The sequence below is a fragment of the Microtus ochrogaster genome, chromosome 16 (assembly GCF_000317375.1).
Source record: "Microtus ochrogaster isolate Prairie Vole_2 chromosome 16, MicOch1.0, whole genome shotgun sequence".
Lineage (NCBI taxonomy): Eukaryota > Metazoa > Chordata > Mammalia > Rodentia > Cricetidae > Microtus > Microtus ochrogaster.
Window position 1 is genome coordinate 62,466,395 of NC_022018.1, and position 6,171 is coordinate 62,472,565.

General features: G+C 46.9%; 1 pseudogene; it reads left to right on the forward strand.

Moving 5' to 3' along the window:
• The first annotated feature begins 4,145 nt into the window (after window positions 1–4,145).
• LOC101980634 overlaps window positions 4,146–6,171 on the forward strand; it is a 9,922-nt pseudogene continuing 7,896 nt past the window's right edge.

Here is a 6,171-nt window from a genome sequence, read left to right on the forward strand (position 1 = left end):
GACAACCCTTCTTCTTTCTCACAGACAACTGTTGGGTCTGACTGTTTCCTTGCTAGACAACCCTTCTTCTTTCTCACAGACAACTGTTGGTTATTTGCTGTGGCTCCTTCATGCTCTTTTCCTGTCCACACATGAATGGATATATGCCTACTCCATATGAATGACACGCTATGGTCCTCTTTGCTTTCCCCCTATAGAGCTCACTCGTGCACCCCTTTTAAATTCTTGCCTTACTGATGGAAGCTTGGGTTGGTCTCACAAAGAAGGTGCCACCTGCAACTTACTTTTGTTTACAAAACCTCCATTTTGGTTTGCTACCAATTGATCTAAAAAGCTCATTTGGTGTTGAGATTTACTGTTCCTTTTCCTTTCTATGAAGTTGGAGGCACGGGCACTTTCTAGAGTGTGGATTGTGGTCCACTTTGTTTTTGCAAAAGCAGTGACTCCCAATGTACTGCCTCCCAGCTGAGAGAGGCCCAGCCTATTGTGCTCTGAGAAGAAGCCTGGGATGTCGTTACATTTGGCTACCCAGTGACATAAAGGTCTCCTAGAGCCACTATGTCCTTGTCCTCTTTGGCTCTTCAGAGACATGGCACAGATTCTCACCATGGTCTCTCTACCTGTACAAGCAAGATTTACCAGTGTGTTTATGTGGGGGTGTGCATAACACAATGTAATGTTTCTGTGTGGTATATAGTATTGTTAGGGTGTGTAAGGTGTGAGGAGTGTGTGATGTATGGTGTGGTATGTGTGCAGTGGGATGAAGTGAGGGGTGTGCCACAATGTGAAGTTTGGTGTATATAATATGGCATGTTTGATGTATGTTATCATGTGTGGATGTATGTATGTGTTGGTGTATCTTTGTATGTGGTTTGATGTGTGGCGTGGTATGTTTGGCTTATGCGATGTACTGTGTAGACCATGTAGAGACTCCAGCCTGCACTTTGGTACTCACTGGCCCACTCCTTTGAGAGAAGGTCTAGGGGAAGGTAGTTTACCCAGGGAGGTATTGCTCCCCAACTCATCCCATTTCATGGCTCCTGCAACAATCCTTCCCAGTGATGAACAGATACGAACCTAGGCAGCAAGCATTTCCCTCTTCTTTGTAGACTGTGCAAGACTGGGCTCCTGGTGAAGTTGCAGCAAGAGACTCCCCTTGGGGGAGAGTCTGGGCACTTTTCTGGTACCACTCAGCACATAGTTTGAGGAGTGCACTTTTCTGATGAATTTTGTGGAATCTACTGTTTGACCTGCGTTGTTCTACTACCTCCAAAGACCAGTTGACAGTGCTGTTCTCTGAAATCAAAGAGATCAGTTTGGTTGATGTAACCAACCGAATGTTCTTTCTTCCTCCCTTCCTCTCTCCCTCCCTCCCTCCTTCCCTCCCTTCCCTTTCTCCCTTCCTTCTTCTTTCCTTCCTTCACTCCCTCCCTCCCTCCCTCCCTTCCTTCCTTTTCTCCCTCCCTTCTTCCTTCCTTCCCTCCCTTCTTTCCTTCCTTCCTTCCTTTCTCTCTTTTTTTCTTTTTCAAGACAGGGTCTCACTATATAGCTCTGGCTGACCTGGAACTAATTATGTATACTGAGCTGGGTTGAACTCACAGAGCTCCACCTGCCTTTTCCTCCTGAGTGCTGAGATTAAAGGCGTGCACTACTATACCCTGGCCATTTTTTAAACATTTGATTTGGAGTTACAATGTTCTCTTCCACAGGCACATAGAGTCTTCCGTTAGAAAAGTTTCTTTTTTTCCTCTGGCATCCAGAGAGATGTTTTGTCATCAGAGGCTGGACCCAGTAAACAATATTTTATTTATGTTTTAATAAATAAAGGTTGCCTGAAGATCAGAAGCTAAAACTAAGCCACTAGATGTCAGGCAGTGGTGTCACACTCCTCTAATCAGTCCCAGGATTTGGAAGTCAGAGGCAGATGGTCCAAGGCCACCCTGGGCTACACAAAATCAACACAGAAACAGATTCAGGTGTTGGTGGCTCACACCTTTAATCCAGGACTAGGGAATCACTTGCCTTTAATCCCAGCACTAAAGAAGAATATAAACCCAGAAGAGACAGAGACTCAGGGCTCAGTCTATAGTTGTTCAGCCTTGGTAAAAGTAAGATTTCTCTAGCGACAGATATTGGGGTTCAACCTGAAGGTCAGAAAAGCAAAGCAGCCAGCACTGGCTCTTACCTCTCCCTCAGTCTGAAATGACAATCCTGACCCCAGGAATCCTCAGAATGAGACTGACTGAGAGCTGTCTCTCCCATTTTATATTCCTCTCTAGTGCTGGGATTAAAGGTGTGCACCATTACTGCCCTGTTTCCTTGGCAAACTAGTGTGGCTACTGGGATTAAAGGTGTGTCACCACTGCCTGGTCTGTAAGGTTGGCCAGGGGGGCTGTTTTACCCTCGGATCTTCAGGCAAGCTTTATTTATTAAAATACAAATGAAATATCATTACACTTTAGTGGCTTGTCTGTTTTGCTTTTCTGATCTTCACCTTGAACCCCAATAACTGTCTCTGGGTTTTTATTATATTTGCTACAACCCCAAGATGTAGAGAAGTGATTTAAAGATGGACACATTCTCAGACCATCAGTGAGAGCAATGAAAAGAGCACTGATGTCTTCCCCCACTTGTGTGCACACCTGGACACACGTGCACACACATGCATACTACATCACACACACACAAAAAACCATAAGCACGCAGACACACATGCACGTACACGCACACACACAGACACAGTATAAATAACAACAGCTGACTTTGTTATTCTTGGGTTTGTATACATTAGCTTCATTTCTCTTGGATAATGACAATTAAGATTCCATCACTAGAAATCAATTATTCCTATCTGACTCCCCTCCCCAACTGGGGCTCAGAGGAATCAACAGTCAACTGAGGTTCTTATCAGTGAGTTTTCAGGATAAAAAAAAAAGGAATAAAAGTCTATTTATCATGTAGGGAAGGAATCTAGACTTTATGCTCTGCTGCCCTTTGGGTTGGTGAAAGACTAAGAATAGACACAAGAAATCAGACAATAATAGAATAGACGGGCTTTGGAGGGCCCACTTCCTCTCTGAGTGTCTCTTTTGAGGGACAGTTCTGCCTGCCGGGCAGGACCGAGAAGAGTCCTGGACAGAGGTTTTCAAACGCTGCCTCTCACTACTAGACGAGGGTACTTAAAGCCGGAAGCTGTCCCTGCTGGGAACGGACTGCTAACACCCAGTTGTGGCTCCTGCCCTGACCAGGAGGCTGAACAGGTGGCTCTTTTCTCCAGAGCCCCTGCATTTTTTGAGGATGGAGTGAATGTTTATGTTTTCGTGAGGCCATGTGAAAAGAATGTGGATATTTGAAAAGAGCCCTATTCGTTTTAACGACAATCGCTGGATACTTCGCGGGCAGCCCTGTTTTCCCTTCCACGGTCTCAGGAAAGACAGCGAGACGGGACACTGTCTGGTTCTGAGGACCCGCGCTCAGATCCCTCCCAGATGAGGGTTTTCTGCCACTTTCCTTATAGTTTTCGCGAGTGACTTTAGCTTCTTTGGTTACCAAGTATTTCAAAGCGGTTGTCTCCATGGTGCCTAAGAGCTGATGAGCCCAGCGTCTTATACAGACGAACTATGTAGAGGGAAAATGTGATAAAATTATAAAGGACACAAATATGCATAACTCATTTGAATCAATATTCAGGCCTGGTTACACCATGGGCCTTTTCAGGGGTTGTCAAACCAGGCCCAGCTGGCCCCTGCAGACGCCCCCTGCAGTAATTTCCTCAGGAAGTGAGCTCACCTCCCTTCATGGGAGAGTGTTTCTAAAATGCCGGTGTTTCCTTCAGGCTAGCTCAGACGGGTGGGGATTCACTCCAGCCTTAGAGTTGCTCCTCAGAACCAGGGCGAGAGCCCTGAGGAGTAACCTGCCTCTCTGTGCCTTTAAATTTGTGGAAGGAGTGTGGTGCCTGCCGTTTCCAGTGACCTCAGGGGGAAGACAGGGTCAAGGAAGGAAGGAAGAGTGGCCTGGGGGCTTGGTCCTCTTCCACGGTGTCCCTGGGTCAATGTGGCTAAGGGGAGACATTTGGTAGGTGGAAACACCTGCGTGTCTCGGCTCTGATAACTTGAAAGTGTCAGGCTCTATTACCCCAGACCGCCATGCCGATGGTCCAGCGTGAAGGCTCTCTTGTCAGGGTAACAACTGGTTAGAGCTCTGCTCCTGTGCTTTACCAGCTGTGAGGCCCGGGGCTATTTGTTTAACCTCTCTGCATCTCTGCAATCAAAGCCTGCAAGCCAAGGGGACGACAGCTGGACTTTCTCCTGTGTGCTCAGAAGAGGGCCTGGTTCGTGGAGAGACACAGGGGAAATGACCAGAGAATGAATCTGTGTGTGTGTGTGTGTGTATGTGCGCGCGCTTGCGCGCGCGTGTATCAGAGGGTAACTTTCAGGAGTCTGTTCTCCCCTCCCACAGTGTGGGTCCTGGGGATATGAGTCAGAGCTCAAGCTTGGCGGCAAGCACCCTTACCCACTGGGCCATCTTATCAACTCATCCACCTTATTATTATTTTATTTTTGAGACAGGCCTCACATGAGCTTGGAGTTTACTGATTCAGCTGAACTAGCTGGCCAGCACACCCTAGGGATCCTTTGGCTCCCCAGAGCTAGGGCTGTGCTGTGCATTGTAGGCGTTTTGGCAGAATGCCTGGCCTCTGTGCACAAGAAGTGACTAGTAGGGTCAGTCCCAGCAGGGACAGGCCAAATTGTCCCTACACACAGTAAGTACACAGAGAGAAATCATTCCTGATTGGGACCTCCATCCTAAGGAGAAGCATACTACCTTTACGATTTCATTTACTTATTTTTAATTAAGACTTTTTTTTCTGAGTTTGGTGATGTGACCTTTAATCCCAGCACTCAGGAGGCAGAGGCAGGAGGATCTCTGTGAGTTCAAGGTAATCCTGGTCTACATAGTGAATTTACATAGGACATCAAGGGCTACATAATAAGACCCTATATCAAAAGGCCAAGAAAAAAAAAAAGGAAAAAAATGTTTTTATTTTTACTTAAGTGTCTGCATGTGTGTGTCCATTCCACGTGTGTAATGGTGCCTGAGGAGGCCAGAAGAGGGCGACAGTTGGAGTCGGAGTTATAGACAGTTGTGAGTCACCTGACACAGGCTCTGGGAACCAAACTCAGGACTTCTGCAAGGGCAGAAAGCACTTTGAACCTTGAAGCCATCTCTCTACCCACCCCACGGCTCTTTTTAAATACATATATATTTCTAAGAATTGCATTTATGTATTTGAGGGGCGTGTGGTGCAGCACAGACATGGGGGTCAGAGGACAACTTGCTGGAGTGGGTTCTCTTTTCCCACCAGGGTGAAGCTCAGGCTGTCAGGATTGGCACCCAGGGAGGCCTGCTGAGCTAGCTCAACAGCCCCAGACTGCGTTTAATGCTCGCTAAATACCAAGTTTGGGGAGCCTGTGTGTGTGTGTGTGTGTGTGTGTGTGTGTGAATCTTGGCCACTATGACTCTTGTATTATATTACATTATATTGTTTATTTATTATATAGTGTGCATGTGTCACGAGTGTCGCAGAGTGTGTGTGCAGGTCAGAGAATAACCTTTGGGAACCAGTTCTTGCCTTCCTCCTGGTTAAAGTCAGTTCCCTCCTGCTTCCTGCTGAGCTGTGCCTTACAGAGTAGCTGGCCCAAATGCTTCGAACATCTTCCCCTGTTCTCTCCTCCCACCTGACTCCACACCTGTCTGGAAATGAGTCAGGATGGGTGAAATACAGGCAGCCTTGGGCCACCTGCAGGCAGGAGGGAGGAACTGCAGACTATTAGATGGTAGAAGTGTACTGAGCCTGCAGTCTTCAGTGGGTCTGCCCTGAAGTCTGTCAGAGGTCTGTTAGTTCCTCTCTTCTGGGGATATTAGAGTGGAGGTGATCTGGAAGCCCACAAAATTTACTCCGATGGTGGAAGGGTAGAGTTCTGAATTGCAGCTTTTCAGGGTTATTTTAGTATATTTTTCTTGTTTTCATTTCTTTACAGTTTGGCCGATGAGTTAAGACAATACAGATGGCATAGGCTCAGCCAAAGATGCTAGGCTAGGGCTTGTAAGAGTGTTGTGGATGCTACAGGCAGTCTCTGCACCCAGCCTTGACAGAGACATGTCTACTCC